This window comes from Terrapene carolina, unplaced genomic scaffold (genome assembly GCF_002925995.2).
Source record: "Terrapene carolina triunguis isolate 2854851 unplaced genomic scaffold, T_m_triunguis-2.0 Scaffold95, whole genome shotgun sequence".
Classification (NCBI taxonomy): domain Eukaryota; kingdom Metazoa; phylum Chordata; order Testudines; family Emydidae; genus Terrapene; species Terrapene triunguis.
The window spans coordinates 17089827-17105258 of record NW_020664446.1 but is presented as its reverse complement, the minus strand read 5'-3'; the positions used below and the strand labels follow the sequence as shown (position 1 = coordinate 17105258).

General features: G+C 44.4%; 1 pseudogene; it reads left to right on the top strand.

Moving 5' to 3' along the window:
* Window positions 1-3821: 3821 nt before the first annotated feature.
* On the top strand, window positions 3822-9591 carry LOC112118607 (annotated as a pseudogene).
* Window positions 9592-15432: the final 5841 nt, after the last annotated feature.

Genomic DNA, 15432 nt, shown 5'->3' with positions numbered 1-15432 from the left:
TTTTGAGTTTTCTGCCCCACTGGGCCAGATCTTCATCTATTTCCTTGAGAGATTTACCCCTCCATGTGTTATTCACCATATTATCCTTCAGCCCATGGGTTCTCCAACTGTAGATCCAATGGCATCACAAACACTGGCCCTTTTTTATGGCTAGATCAGAGAAAAGTCCTGAAACTATGGGCGTCGGTCCCAAACACAGTTTTTATTGTTGTTGTTGCTGCAAAATGGGGTCATGGTATGGCAAAGTTTTAGAATTGCATTAGTTCATACTTGGCTGGCCACCCATTAGCTTCTATCCCATCTTCTCTCAATGTCCATTTTCTTTCCCATATAGTCTGTTATAGCTGATAATGTGTTAAAGCATCGGCAATAGATAATTTGTGTTTCAGTATGAGATGTGGTCTCCAAATTTTGGAGCAAAATCAATTCATTCAGATGCTTTTGTTTTATTCACACTCATTAAATGAAATCATGCACTATTTTTATTTAAGTTCAGTTTTGGAAAAATCAAAAACCTGCATGCTCTTAGTCTAGCCAGCATTTCTGATTCAAAGACATCTTTGCATCTACTCTCTGAGAAACCACCAGGCAAGCTGTACATTTTAAACATTAGGGAAATATAGGGGACTGCTCACAGAGTAAGGTACCATTCGATGTGAGCAAAGGTGGCAGAATCTGGCTCTTAGAGAGAATGTTTGTTTTGGTATTGTACTGATTCTAACTGGTAGACACTGAGAATTATGTAAATGCAGAAAAGAAATGCCACTATTTTGGGATTCATATTTCAGAAACCTCTTTCTGCGTTGCACAGTTTGTGTGATTAAAACTAAAAGAACCCAATAGGAAAGAGGTCTATAATGTTACTAAAACAGAATTTCTGTTGACTTCGTGGAAAGTGTAATTTGCTTTTGTTTTTTTACGTGAAGTACTATATACCCTTCTTATAAAACATGGCTAGATTCTCAGCTAGTGTAAACCACTGTAGCTTTCCCAAAGGCAATGAAGCTGGGCTGATTTACACTAGTGCAGAATACAGCTCCCTTTCTATAGAAGACAATAGCTATGGTATGAATATACAGAAAAACAAACAAGTAGCTCTACACTCACACAATTTTATTGTAATAGAATTTAGCACCAGGCTAGATACAACATGAATTCCAATTAAAAGTATCATTTTGGAAGCATGCTTTGACTGGTTTTCATTAGTAAGTTATAGATTTGCAACTTTGCTCTGATTGGGCAATAAAATCAGGAATAAATTATAATGATATGAAACTCAGCCAGCCTCAGTTGATATGCGGTCTGAATAATTATTATAAAGGAAGCAGCCATGGTAAGTAGTTAGTTTCTCTCTAAGACTTGATTCACTCATGTTGTACCAACTAAGTCCCTCTTTTGCACTTTTTTTTACACTTTACTTATATTTATTTATTATTGCTTTGCAACATGAAGGAAAGTATTTTAAAACATTAAGTACTATGTGTATTATCCCATACTAGGATAGCACATTATTCTTCAGACAATCAGGTTGGAGTTCCTGCAATGACTGTATTGAAAAGCTCCAAGTTTTCGTATGCAGGGTTAGGCCCCAGTCCTACATCAGGATCCATTAGTGTAGACCAGGGGTATCCAATAGGTGGACCACAGGCCAAATCCGGACTGGCAAATGGTTTTGAATGGACCGCGAAATCTTTTTATTTACATAGAATCATAGACTATCATGGTTGGAAGGGACCTCAGGAGGTCATCTAGTCCAACCCCCTGCTCAAAGCAGGACCAATCCCCAACTAAATCATCTGATAAATCATTATAAATGAATCATATAAATCATCCGATAAATAAATCATTATTGCTGTTGTTGTTTTCTCTGGAATCTGGACCTTGACTGTACCTTGACCAAGGAATTTGGACCTTGACAAAAATAATTGATTATCCCTGGCATAGCCCCTGCGTTTTACAAAACTGTTTCAATACTAGCTAGAAGGTAATGTGCAGTGTGATGTTGCAGTCGATATGGTTTTATAAAAATATGCTAATGAGTGAATATAATGTAACTGGAATATGCTCCATGCAAAAGGTCTCTTGTAAGGTATCATTACAAAGCTTATAATCTACTGAGTGTGATCATCCTATTTGTATAAATGTACCGCTCTGGTATCTGAAACTAGAAATATGAAATATAACTCTGAGGGCCTATTGTAATTATGCAAAGTGTGGGCCATTAATGATGGTTTGGAATCTTGATGACTCCCATTAACCAGGACAATTGTCTGCAGATGGCTGTGTTTTACCTGTAAGTCTTCCTGTATACGTGTGTGCTGGCAAGTGGGCAATGAAGTCTTGCAGTGACATGTGATCATGTCACCTGAACTGGAATCCATCTTTAACCTGGTGTCTTTCCATTGAGAAGGAGGGGGTGGGAACCCAGAGAGGGACAAAGGATTCCCACCTTATGCAAAAGATATATAAAGGGGTGGAACAGAACAAAGGGGAGAGAGGGGCCATCATGAAGAATCCCCTAGCTACCACCTGAGCTGGAACAAGAGCTGTACCAGGGGAAAGAATTGTGCCCAGGCCTGGAAGGTGTCCAGTCTGAGGAAAAAACTTACTGAAGCATCTCTGAGGGTGAGATTATCTGTATTCAGTTTGATTAGATATAGATTTGCGCGTTTAATTTTCCTTTGCTTGGTAACTTACTTTGTTCTGTCTGTTACTACTTGGAACCACTTAAATCCTACTTTCTGTATTTAATAAAATCACTTTTTACTTATTAATTAACTCAGAGTATGTATTAATACCTGGGGGAGCAAACAACTGTGCATATCTCTCTATCAGTGTTATAGAGGGCGAACAATTTATGAGTTTACCCTGTATAAGCTTTATACAGAGTAAAACGGATTTGGGTTTAGACCCCATTGGGAGTTGGGCATCTGAGTGTTAAAGACAGGAACACTTCTCTGAGCTGCTTTCAGGTAAACCTGCAGCTTTGGGGCAAGTAATTCAGACCCTGGGTCTTTGTTGGAGCAGACGGGAGTGTCTGGCTCAGCAAGACAGGGTGCTGGGGTCCCGAGCTGGCAGGGAAAGCAGGGGTAGAAGTAGTCTTGGCACATCGGGTGGCAGCTCCCAAGGAGGGTTCTGTGATCCACCCGTCACAGCAGTATATAGGCTCAGTCTCTGTCTCTAGTTACACCTGCTTGTATGCTCTAAAACATTTATTCAAGTGATTAACATTACACACTTCAATAGTATGTAAGGGTCTAAACGTTTGCAGTATTAGGGTCATGTGAGTATGCAGGAAAATGCATCTTCCAGCTTGTGAGGATTAAAAAAGTCATGCAGGGCAAAATGGGAGCAGCTGTCCATAATGTTTGCTAGAAAAAAGGATCAATTCCATTAGAATCTTACCACTACAATATATTCTCCTAATTAACCACCAACCTTTAAGGTTTTAATTTACTACTGAATGTACACTGCATAAAATATATGAAAAAGCCCTTCTGATATTAAGCAGCATCACAGACTAACTATAACTGATATTTCCCACCCAAATTAAACAAGTTTAGCAATATGTTTCCAAGAACCCTTCAGGAATTTCCCCCCACACAGATCAAGATAGGGACAAGTGGGACAAGTTCTCATTACTCCCCCTACTCCAAATTCTGCTCTGGCCACTGGAAAGGGCTCTGCTTGCCTGCAGATTACTTACTGCAGGCTGAGAGAAAGTCAATTAACTGACACAGCTGTGAATGGGCATGGGGTATAAAGGGATTCAGAGCAACAGCCTTTGTGTGTGGTGCAATTGCTCGGGTGAAATAGTCAAAATGGGTGAAAGTAGGAAGCGGATGTTTCTGCTTCTGATCATTAATACAATACCGTACATTGCTCTAACCTCTGGGATTTGTCTAGGAGTGTTTTAGCAGAGTTGGAGACTCTCAAACGGAGTTAATATTTCCCCAAGACAGTCCTATGTGCCATCACCTGCTCCATCCCTTCTGTGGGCTCTAGCTAGAGCTCTGTCTTCATGGCAATCTGTTACCTTGCAATGCCAAAAGTCTCAGATGGTAATAACTGTAATAACAGGACCTCTTTGGAATAGGCCACCTGATCAAAGCTACTGATCTGAGCCTTGGCCCGGCTGCTTGCCAGCACTCTGCTTTGAATGCTGCAGCCAACAAGGTTATCTTTCAGATGGGGCTGCATGAATGTGGCAGTGTTCTGCAGGTAAGGACTGGGTTTGCGCTCTCAAAATTAAACTGTTCAACTCTAGTCCGCTTGCATGGGCAGTATCTAATGACTCCCCCTTAGCTCTGTCTAGTTGTGGATAACCAGAAAACTCTTCTGGCTTGTGTAATTCTGAAATCTCTAAAACAACAGAACCTGGAGGTATTATTGGTGTGCTACCCTAGATTTGGCAAGGTTCTCAGCACAAGTGCAGTCACAGTGCTAGCTGACCCGTGCAAGGTGGAACAGGAAGCACAGTACAGACAGTCTGGTGGTCTGTGCCCTTTGTTTACTCCTCCCGTGAAGGTGAGAGAAGCTGCTGGGATTCGGCTTCTCCCTACAGCCAGCTGTAAGAAGACAACGGCACTGCAGGGAGTCAAGCTGTTGTGCTACAACATTCTGAGTAGGGTGACTGTACGTCCCATTTTGGCTGGGACAGTCCCTTTTTTGAGCTCTGTCCCAGCCATCCCAATTTTGTTTGTTTGCAAAAGTGGGCATTTGTCCTATTTGCTCTTCCCACCTTGATCAATGCCCACTTTTGCACAGGAATGTGGGGGTGAGTGGCAATCTCAGCCCTGCACAGAGAGGGTGGCAGGGCTCGGGCGAGCAGCGACGTCAGCCCCAGCCTTGCACAGGGGGCAGGCAGGGTTTGGGCGAGCAGCGACGCCAACCTCGTGCAGGGAGGGGGCGACGTGGCTTGGGTAAGTGGCTCAGGTCTGTTTTCCCTTTGGGAAATATGGTCCCCCTAGATCTGAGAGTGCACTGCATTGTGATGTGACTTCAGTATGTGACACTGGAGTGAGATAAACACTTTAATGGGTATTAGGGGTGGGATCCTCAAAGGGACTTAGGGGTTGCAATGTTGGGTGTTGTGGCACCTAACTTTTAGGCACCTTGAAAATCACGGGAACATCACTGCAATCCACAAAGCTGCGCTGGGTGTCTAGGCTCCCTGTACACTGCACGGGGAGGGATAGGTGCCTTACAATGTGATCCAAAGAAGCCAGCATGCTAGTTGGGGAGGCTCTTAAGCAAATCAATGGCAGATGCCCAATGACTATTCCACTGGGGATAAATCATTAAATGGTGGTTGGGCCCGGGAGAGACTGGGACTAACTCTGTAGTCTGGTGGTTATGGCGTCCACCTGGAAAGTGGGAGACTCCTGGTCCACTCCCTCTGCTCCAGTCCCTCTTTCATTATTTATCCACATTGGAACAGCTTCTACAGGAGAGATGGGAGCCCCACACCAGAATATCCCATAGCTCAGTGGGTAGAGCACTCTTCTGCGAGGTGGAAGCCCCCTGTCCAAGTACTTTCATGCCCTCAGGTGGAGTGGGGTGAACTGCACCTCCCAGCTGAGTGCTTTAACCACTTGGCTAAAAGTTATAAGGCGAGAACCACCAACACTGGCTCCTCCAGCCAGATTTTGAATGGGACCCGACCCAGTAGGCATAGTCAGAGGCCACCTGCTGGATCATCCCTCCTGTTGGATCAACCCCCCCCCCCATGAAATAATAGCTAAATGCTTATCTTCCCCTGGTTTTGTGATTCGCTCTGGGGCTTAGGCTGGAAAGAGGCATCCAGACACCTAGAGGGAGGCAGCAGTGCACATGCTAGAGGCAGAAATGTAGGTGCTGCAGCTGAGGGAACCTTTACCTTGAAAATGTAGGTGCCAAGTGAGTTTAGGTGGCTACAATGTTCAGTGGGGGTTTTGCAGATCACAGTGGAGCCAAAACTGGGACTTGGGTACCTAAACCAAAGCCTTAGTACCTCTGTGGGTCCCACCCACAGGCTGCATCACATCTACCTTTTGGTTCTCAAACTAATTAAAATACTCTGTTACTTCTATAACATTCCTAAAGACTACAACTTTTTACAAACCAATCTGCTTAGGGAAATGAATAGGGGTCTCATTTATCTAATTCCTTCTAACTGGTGCCTGTCCTCGTTAAAGCAGATTAGGTGTGAATTCATGTAAAGCTGCTGGGATGAAGTCCTCATCCACTTCACACGGCCAACCAAAATCCAGATCAGAGTTTACTAGGGACTTTCTCAAGTGTGTCATGCTTGAGAATGAAGAGGCCTCCCATATCTGAGATGGGGATCAATTGACTAACAAATTTACTTAAAATGAAATTGTGCCACCCTATACTGGCTCAGGTACATCTCTGAAAAGAAGTCTTGGTGGTAGTTGAATGAATATTCTCCACTTGCAATCCAGAGTATTAAAGTAACTCTTTCCACAACTGAAAACTGGAGTAACTAGGACCTTTAAAACTGCCATTAGTGAAAAATCACCCAAAGGAGCATTTACTACATTGGTGGCTACCTGGGCACCTTTCCTTTTCTTTGGGGTAAAAAGACAATCTCTGAGGGTGACCTGATTCCAAACAGTTGTGGGTCTACAATTTGGGGGAAAGAACCTGACTATCACTATTTCTAATACTTAGAAGGCAGAAGAAACTACTGAATGCAGTTTATAATCTCCTCAGGGCGCTGCAGATTTCCATGGCATATGGTGACAAATGTTTCTGCAGGAGTTACCCTGCCATGGAGCTAACACTAAAGGCCCAACATAGCCTGAGTGCTAGATGCCTTGCTGATTTGATAGTCTTTAAATGAAGGATTAATTATACTAGATTCTCTCCCTTCAATATGTGAATCTTTCCAGATGACACCAGACAGCACAAACCTTTTTTACAACCCATCCCCTGAAAACAACTCTATTATCTTAAGAACAAATCCAGCTGTGATTCCTATTGAGTGTTGTTATCTAAGGTGAGTCAGGCACTTTAATCTCATCTTTCACATTTCACTTGCCAGTCTCGGTTCTGCTTTAGCAACCGGGGTGGGGGGGGAGGGGAGGGGATCCAGACGTGGGCATTGCAACACTGAGTGTCTCAGTGTCTAACTTCTAGGTGCCTAGAAAGTCACAGGAACAACATTTCAATCAACAACCCAAGTTAGGGAGCCTAGGCGCCTAGACAATGACACTGCCGCCTCTTGGGGAGCTGGAGTATATCAACGGGAAAAGCCCTTTTGTCAACATAGTTCTGTCTGCACGGGAGGCTAGGGCAGTGACGTAGTTATACTGACATAGACCAAGCCTCATAAGTCTGGGCTGCAGGAAGGTGCCTATCTCTGCTAGTGTTCCACAAACAGGAACCCACTGCCTGGAGTCAGGCATCTTAAGCACCTAAGGTATTCCTTGCAGGAACAAGTTCAGCACCTGCCTTGCTCCACACACAACCTCCAGAGGAGGAGGTGGTAGTGCTGGTGCTGCTTTAGACCAGAGAGAGAGAGAGAGAGAGAGTCTCTATAGTCCAGTTGCTAGGGCTCCCAACTGGGAGGTGGGAGACCCTGGGTCCCATCCCTCTGCTCCAATCACTCTTTCATTACTTAACCAGCTTCAGCAGGAGAGATTGAGGGAGCCCCACGTCAGACTATCCCATGGCTCAGTGGTTAGAGTACTCACCTAGCATATGGGAGACCAGATTCAATTTCCCCCTCTCTGCCTGAGGTGGGGGAGGATTTGAATAGAGACTCTATCTCTTTTCTTCCAGTCAGGCAGAGAGGGGGAAATTGAACCAGGGTTTCCCAGATCCCAAGTGAGTGCTCTAGCCACTGGGCTAAAAGTTAAGTTTGGCATCACCGCCTCCTCCAATCAAATTTTGAATGGGACCTGATCCAGTAGGTGGCCTCTGAGCTCATCTACTGGATTTGCCCCTGCATGCAACTTAAGTGGCTACATGCCTATCTGCCCCCTGTTTGTGAATTGCTCTGTAGCTTAGGTGGGAGATAGGTGTCTAGATGCCCGGAGGGAGGCAGAAGTATGCATGCCCCAGAATTTCCTAGGGAACTTTTGCAGTGGCAAGTTAGGTCCTGAGTTTAGCGCCTACAGGGTTAGGTGACAGCCATGCAGGAGTCTAATAGATCCCAATGGTGACGCACATGGGGTACTTAGGTGCCTACTCTGGAGTCTAGGCACCTAAGTTGCTTTGTGGATCCCACTCTGGGTTTCTATCTTTCAGGAGAAACAATGTGAGCAGCAAGCAATCAAGCCAACATGGGTTCCCTTCAGGTCTACGCTATCTGCAGAAGAGAGGCTGGGTTTTTCCTTGCATCTGATGAACGGTAGGCAGTATGAAAAATGTGGGGACTTCCTTGGCAGTAGCCAAAATCATAGCAGCACGAGGCAGATGATATGCAAAAAAAGACTCCTTACTGGGTCTCTTGAAGGCAGAGGAGTCTAGTATGTTGAGGTGTAGGCATGTGTGTGTACACATTTGGGTTTCCAGTTCAAGTTACTTTCTATGCGGGGGAGTGATGAAAGCTTCCTGGGGGAGTAGCTCAGTAGGGACCAGCACTTATCCTGGAGAATGCACTGCTTCTTGCACCTGATATGGCTGGCTAGAAAGCATGGGCTTTCTTCTGGAAAGAGAAGATGCTGCATCTTGTAATGATCGTTGTAGTAAATACCCCCACTCTCCTCCTCAAACACAATAATAATGGGAAACACTCTCCCTTGATTCACCTTTGTTAATTCTAAGTGCACAGCTTGTCAGGCTTTTGCAGATGACTGGGCAGCTGAGAGGACCTCCAATGGATTCCACCTGGGGGATATGATTCACATTCAAGCTGACGTCAGTACTGGAAGTCATGTTGTGCTAAGGCGCTTTACTGATGGTTGTGTAGCTATGCTAATATGCACAGTGGGACTCCACTCTCCAATATGTGATCAACTTCAATGGGTAGGATCTCGGCAGGAGGGGCTTTCATGGCCTGACATACCTTGTAAAGATCTAGTGAGCAGAGGATTGCTCTAACCAGGGTCTTTTCAACCGAGCTATCTAGTAGATGGGAGATCAGATGATACATCCTCAACTTTCCTATCCCCATGGCCTCAGCAAGATACCCTTCAGTTCACAGTTGACATTTCAGGTTTGCTGGAGATACTAGAAACTTGGTAAGATCTGTTTCCTTTACTCCGGACTAGAGGCCTAGGTCCTGCAACATTGTAGTTTACCTTGTCCCACTCTGACAGTTTTGATCCCTCTATTCACAATTGCCCCTAGATCTATATTACATGCCATATGAAGGTCACTGCAGCCGACCAAGCTCCAGATTCTCTGAACAAGGCTTGTTCCTTCAACAAAGCAAACAATACGTGAGTAAACTTTTTGGGGGTGGAAGGGGAGAGGAGAGGGAAATGGAAGAGCAGTTGAAAAGCCAAGGTTTCTCCCTGTTAATGTTGCCATCTCTCCCCCTGCAGCTGGTCACCTGTGGAAGGCCCCAGGAATATCTGTAGCTGCTGTGAGACTGGGAACTGTGGGTCACTTGGAGGACAGAAGACTTATCCTTCTGCATAGACCCTGGAAGAGAGATGTGCCTTCTAGTCATGGTATGTATGTTGCATGCATCTAATCAACAAACAGGGAGCATGTTTATCTTCAGGCAGAGTCTGTAAAGCTTTCACTTGGTCTGACTAAGTGAACTATCAGGTCTCGCAAACACGTTCAATGGGTGAGTGGACTAACTCATAACAAGCTCCCTAATACTGTGCCTCTTTTAGTGAAGCAGCACCTACTTTCAGGGAAGCTGAGGCTGATAGTGTGGTGGGACCTCTTTCCATCCTTGATGCAGATCAACACTCCAGGAATTTTCCAGAAAACATAACCAGAGTGGCAAAGATGGGATCACAGGGTATGAATTTGACTGTGTGACGTGGCTGCGAAACTCATGACTCAAGTCCTAACCCTGTGTTTTCTCTTACAAGTGTAGCAGAGAAGCCTCTGATGGTGCAGTGGTTGTCATTGCTTGTTGCAGCCATTCACTTGCCTTCACTTTCTTGGGACTCTTTCATGTGTACAAGAAATACAGGAATTATTGGTCTGTCTTTCCTAGTCTGTACAATAAACAGGAAACTATATTTCAATCTCTGTGGTCAATCCGGATCTTCTAATGGGGCAGAAGTGTCCCTGTGTGATCTAGTGGGCACTAGGATTCAGTAGTTATCTCTTGGTTGAATACTGTGGCAGGGGCGGCTCTGTGGTTATTGCCACCCCAAGCATGGCAGTCAGGCGGCTTTCAGTGGCGCGCCTGCGGGCTGTCTGCTGACCACGCGGATTCAGCAGCATGCCTGCGGGAGGTCCGCCGGTGCCGCGCCTTCAGCATCCCCGCCGCCGAATTACCGCTGAAGCCGCGGGACCGGCGGACCTCCCGCAGGCATGCCGCCCTCACAGCTTGCTGTGCTGGTGTCTGGAGCCGCCCCTGTACTGTGGGTAAGAAACACCTAGACTGAAAGGAGGGATGGAAACTATCACCTTATTGATTAATTGGCACCAGCCTGGATCTCAAAGCCCAGCTGTTGCCTTCTTTGGGTAGAAAAATTCAAATAGTCTCTAGTGAATAAGTCCTTTCACCAGAACAGCTTAGCACTACAAAGCTGGTCTCCTGGACAGTATTTCCTTTCACATGGGCGTCCCCAATACCCACGAGTAGGTATGAACGATGGCTGTGTACATAGGAATAGAGCTGGTTGCAACACTTACAATTCAATGAAATGTCAAAATGGGCTGGTTTGTCTAAAAGTTTGCGGGGGAGGGCAGGGAGGTTGAGAGTTTGAGCCTGGTCATTAGCACACGGGCCTAGGATGTGGGAGACCCAAGTTCAAGTCCCTGCTCTTTCTGACTCAGAGTGATCTGGGATCTACTGGATGCCAGCAGAAAGCCAAGCACTCAGTTGATGTATTCAACAGAAATCAGAGGATGGCCCTCCCCAAGGATTCCTGAGATCAGAGTATATAAAACCAAGGCCACCCTGTGGAACCCTAGAGTTGACTGAACCCAATAAGAAGTTGGAGAATCCAAAGTGCACCAGTATCTTGGAACAGCTGTGCAGAAAGGACTCTCCCCCCATCCCAGAGTTAAAAGGATAAATGCTGAGATCTCATTTGAAAGATTGTATTTCCCCTTAGATTCTTTAATATAAGTAACTGTAGGTTATCTTGCTAAGTCTATGCTCTCTAGTATGACCTCAAGTAACCATATTCTAGATTTTAACTCATTATTAAGTCCAAGCAAATTGGCCTAAGTGATTTGAATCATAACTTTAGGCAAATGTTTTGGAGATTCTAAAAACGTGTCCCTTTTTGACCAATCCATTCAAACATGAGGGACCAAACACTCAAAAATGCCTTAAAAACACTTTGGCTTCCTTTGCTTTTATTTTGCTAGTATATCCTTCCTCCCTGGAAAAATTCTGCAAGGGTGATAAATGTGTTAGGTATTAAAGAACTGATGATCATAAATAAATATAACAAGAAATCTTGGTGATTGGCATTGTTCTGTGGTGTAACTGCTGAGCCCCAAACTTAGTTATGGACAAGTACTCAGACTGGTTTGTTCTAGCACCTAGAATATTGTTTGCATGAATTGTTAATTTTCCATTTAAAAACCCAACCAATGGCATTTACTATGTTTCTTTTTTCCCTCTCTCCCTTTATTTCTAGCCCCTCTTCAAGGGCAAAATGGAAAAGGGAGGGGAAAACTATTTTTTTATGGAATAAATGAAAAAATAATTGTGGAATAAATTAAAAAAATCACTTTCATAAAAGCTGGAGAACAAAAAAAATTCAAAATCTTGTGAAAAATCTTTTCAATGTTTTGAGCAGCTCTAATAAAAACCCTACTAATCTAAGGATATGTCTATACTGTAATCAGAGGTGTGACTGCAGCTCATGTAGTCAAACCTTCATAGCTGTGAAGACATGGTGGCACAGATCCTGGCACAGGCAAATGTAGTAAGAGGAGGCCCTGAGAGATAAACCTTGGTATCAGAGGCCTGGTATGAGGCCTAAGGCCTGAACTAAAGTAATGGTCAAGACTTTGCTAACATAAAGCAAAGTTAAGCTGTGAGCCAGAGGCAGGCCCTGCTCACAGAAGCTGGCAAGGAAAGGGCTGATTCTGCAAAAAGAGACATACCTAAAAAGTACTGAACACTAGATATTAGAACACTCCTATGCTGGAACATTCCACAGATAACATGGAACAGGCCGACCCATCCCAATGACAGGGGCAAAAGGGTAAAATGATGGATAGAGTTGTTTTGATCGAACCAACATGTACAAGGTGAGAGGCGGCACCTTACTACGTAGAAGGGTTGTACCTTGCTGCGTAGAGGGGTTGCACCTCAATACGTCAGGAGTGATGTGTAACTTGTTTGTACCTGTGTATAAAAATGTATCCCTGGGGTGGTGTCTTTGTCCGGCCACGGGGGCAGTGGAAAGTCCCGCCACTGAGCCGGGTCCTTGCCAAGAGGCACTTTCTCGTAGTATGCCCGGTAGACTAAGTAATCTACGGGGAACTGCCATTGTGTCCGAGATCGCAATAAACCTAGTCCGAGGTGACTTTGCATCTTACTAAGACTCTGTGGTTATTGGGGATTCTCGTCGGGTTTGCTGTATCAGCTATCTGCGCAGAGCTGGGGCAGCACACAGAGGGAACACACGCACGCAGCCGAGTGATATCAACAGGAGAAAGCAGAAGCACCACACCGGTAGCATCTGACAACAGCAATCAATGTGAGTACGTACCCAGAGTCCTGGATGGACTTATACGATCCATGCTGCAGCTCATGCCACAAGCTAGATTAAAGATAGCATGGGTATGCCTACCTAAACTGCAATCATATCACCAATTGCAGTGTAGACATAACATAAGTGAGCCTGATATAAATAGCCTTTTAAAGCACAAAATATCCCACAGATGTATCCATATCATAGCAGGATATTCCTCTGTAATGTGCTGCATTAAGCTCTACCAAAAACAGATTGCCAATTGTGAATGTCCATTGAGGTGTGGCTGTAAAGGCCCTGAAAAGAACAGCATGAACACGTGGCTGCTAAAATAAAGATCAACGTTGCTACACAGAGCACTCTGCATTGCGGTCTGTGCTTATGAAAAGCTCAGAGCTAGACTGGAAGCATACTGCAGGGGAGGCCAGAGGACCGGAGAGTGCCTGTCCATGTTATGCCTGGCTGAAGCTTCTCATTTTCATGAACAGTAAGGGTGGGGCTTTCGACAGTGTCTGTGATTTAGGAGTATAAATCCTATTGAAAGTGCTTTTGAAAATCCCACCCTCAATCCATCCAAAAGCATTTAAAGAAAGAAAACCTAACAAATCCTTGATTTTTTTCTCCCATCTTTTCATCATAATGTTTGAGCTAAAGGACTTTTAAAATTAAGTATATAAAAGCCATTTCTCATAGATCACTGTAGTAAACTATGTTTCAGGAAATGTATTTAGTCTCCCAAAGTATTTGTCTTTCTCAAGACTTTCCATTTGTTTTCTTCCGGGGGGCAAAACCCCCCAGATAAAATGACGCTGACTTATTTTTATAAATACAGGGAGTTGTATATAATGAGATGGAAAACCTAAAAGCTATCTGGTGTATTTATCTATCATCTCATTGCAGTTCTCCAAGACTTCGCTGAAGCACAGAAAATTATTGCCCTAAGGCAAAACTAGATCTGTGCAGCAATGATAAATGATATAGGGACCCAGGACTCTCCTGAATCAAGTTTTCCCAAAGATTAAAAAGACAAACAAAAAAACAAACACTTAGCAAAGACAGTGCTGCTCCATAAGGAAAAACACTTCTCTCCCAGACTGACAGAAAACACTCTTGGTGAGGGCAATGATCCTTCTGAACACCAGTCTTTTCTGCAGCTATGAAGATCCTTATAATGTTGCCGTTTTCCTAACGGGCACACAATGCAATACGTCAGTAGTCATTTATCTTATAATAAAAAGGATTTGTTATTATTTCCAACCAAAGTGCTGAGCATTAATTAATTATGTTGAGATGAAAGTATTTGCTGTATTTGGGGGAAAAAAATCTTCTGTGCAATGTTTAAAGGATCATCTGAAAAAGGAAGCAAATCAGTTTGTATAATCAGTTTTGGACATTGTTTTGCAGCTAAAATCATATTAATTAAAGCACAAATCACAGAAATTAGAAAAAGGGTTCTTGGCTTATAAAGGATAGAGTATTTTAGAGCTTTGAGCAAATTTATTTTGGTCTGTTTAATTTATGCATTGATTTTTCTTCCAAATGTCATGAATACTTCCCTTGCCTTGCCTTTGTCTCTGTCCATGTCTCTGCATAGACCATTCCTGGGGCCAACTGATAACAGTAATGACTTTATAAAGGCCAGTAGTCCTGGCTACATTTCTTGCACTTTTCATTATCATCATTATTATTCAGGCACCGAAGTTACATAAAAAATAAATCCTAATCCCATCTCCTGCAAACAGTCTTCCCAGCACCCAATGTAAAACTAATGGAGCACAAAATAGCACTTTTTAAACACCATGCCAATGTTAAGTTTTGGCTGAACGACATGAGGCTGAGACAATGGATTAAAACAGCAAGCATCCAAAAAGTTTTATTGTTAGGGGCTAGGGAAAGTGTACAAGATTCACATTTTAATTTAGTAGCAAAGACTTTCATTATTGACATTAATGGAAGTTCAGCAATTTACACTGCTTGAGGATCTGGCCAAGGAAGACCAAGAAGCCTTTATTATGAAGAGAAACATGGGGCTTGATACTCTTTTTGGAAAACACATATGCATACACTTAACTTTAAGCATGTGCTTAAAACTCAGTGAACTCAAAAGGGACTTGCATCGGAATGTTTTCCTGAATTGGAGCCTAAATCAGGAGTAACTTTATTGAGTCCAACAGTTACACCACTGTAAAACCAGTGTAAGTGAGAGAAGATGCAAGTTCAGTATTCATAAATAAGGCTGTGAGCCTTTCACGGAGGTCACAGAAGTCACGGATTTTGTGACTTTTTGGGACCTCCGGGACTTCTGCAGTGGCTGGTGCAACTGACCCCAGGGCCGCCCATGCAGCTGAGGTGGCCCTGGGGCTCAGGCAGCTCCAGGAAGCTGGCTCCAGGGGCTGCCCCAGAGCAGCGGTCTGGGAGCAGCAGCGGCGGCCTGGGCTGCTGCCCCCCGCCTGGAGCAGCAACACCAGCGGCAGCAGGGGGGAACCTGGGCCGCTGCCCCCGCCTGGAGCAGCAACACCAGCGGCAGCAGGGGGGAACCTGGGCTGCCATCCCCTGCCTGGAGCAGCAGCGGGGGCACCCCGGGCTGCCGCCTGCTGCCCCCGCCCCCAAGTAGCAGCAGGGCCCCAGGATGTCC